Source organism: Phalaenopsis equestris, unplaced genomic scaffold, assembly GCF_001263595.1.
Source record: "Phalaenopsis equestris unplaced genomic scaffold, ASM126359v1 Scaffold000533, whole genome shotgun sequence".
Lineage (NCBI taxonomy): Eukaryota > Viridiplantae > Streptophyta > Magnoliopsida > Asparagales > Orchidaceae > Phalaenopsis > Phalaenopsis equestris.
The window spans coordinates 31,129-32,831 of NW_018164973.1; positions in this window are offsets into that span (position 1 = coordinate 31,129).

Genomic DNA, 1,703 nt, shown 5'->3' on the forward strand with positions numbered 1-1,703 from the left:
TTATCAAACTGTCTGCACAAATCGCGAGCGATGACAAGCAAGATCTTGCAAATCCATCCCGTAGTAGGATTTGGCTCGAAGATCATTAATCGCTCGACGATTAATTCAAATTTTTGCTTGGATTGAGATCGGATCGCAATAAACGAAGCTGAGCTGCAAACCAATATTTTGTATTTGAATTTTTTTCGAGCCAACTTCGAGCCGACCCCAAACTCCATCGATTAACAGCCCTACTGATCATCTTAACATCTTCTCTTCCACTCTAACCGCCTCCCTCGGGGCGCTACAGCGGGCACTACCGCCTTCGACCCGAAAAGTGAAAGCTCCCACAACTTTGGAGAAATATATATGTCGTCAGTTGCCACGAAGTTGTTTAGTAGTTGGCCCTCTGTAACGGAAACAAGCTCGGTGGCCGGCGTAGGAGAAGACAGAGCGAGCTATGGAGACGCCGAGAGTGTTGAGAGCAGGGACAACAATAGGACACCGACCAAGTTGGCGTTGGCGTTCAATGGACCGGCGGTGCTGAGGTTAATGGAGAGTTTGGTGGAGAAGAAGTCGTCGGAGGTGACGGAAGAGAAAGGTTTGCGGGGAAAGCCGTTTTTGGTTGGGTGTGAAGAGGATCATAACGGTGCTTTTCAAAGTAATGTATATCTTTTCATGCATAAATTCATTACAATAAGATATTATAAGGTGTAAATATCAAACTTTGGGTATTGAAGTGTAAATACATAGAATTGTCTGGTATGAGAAAAATTATGCCAAAAAATCATCTAAATTTAACCAGCTGGGATGAGACTTCAAGTTCTCTTCATTGCTTCATTAACAAATTCATCCCAACATTATTTCATGTGCAGCAACTGATCTAAACACCCTGCCTATACTTTAGTATTATATTTAGGGACAAATTTAGGAAGTGTTTGGACTGACTGAAGCTTTTTAAAAATCCGGTTATAAAATTGTGCTGTAAGAAACTACTTACAAAATTACGATAAGAATTATATATATATATTAAAAATAGTTGGCTTTCTTACAGCCACTACGCTTTAACAGATTAGGTTAAGAAAATAACTTTCCACCACAGAAATTTCTTGAAAGAGGCAAGAAAGTAGTTCCCTGAATAGAACTATGATAGCAGTTTCTAAAAAGCTTTCCCAAACAAACATGGCAGTGGATGCTAGCTCTATTTTAGTTTGTTTAATGATAGTTTTATTCAAATTTATGAGGTATATTTTTATTGTTCAAATAATTGCTTGCCAGCTAATTACTCGATTTTGAGATTTGTTTAAATTTTAGAGGGGACAGAAGTATTCATCATAATTGAAATATCATAACCAATCATATGATAGAGATATTTGCATATGCACAAGTATACTCTTGAACATCCTTAGTTTTATTGCAATTTAAGATATTGAATTTATCTCATAGATAGTGATAGGTTATGCTTAGTAAATCAAATGCTTTAGTTTTGTGAGGGAATAGTGGAAATTAGTTTTGAATGTTAAGAGTAATTCAACTATCATCAATTGATCCAATTAAAATATTACTAATTAAACCTATCTTGATGAAATATAACCCCCTAAAATCAAATTACATTTATCATTCAAAACTTGAAAATGTCCATCATTCAAAAAAAAAAAAAAACTGTTGTTAATTACTTTTGATGTCAAGTGGAAATCAATCTCTGTGAGATAATATTTTTTTTT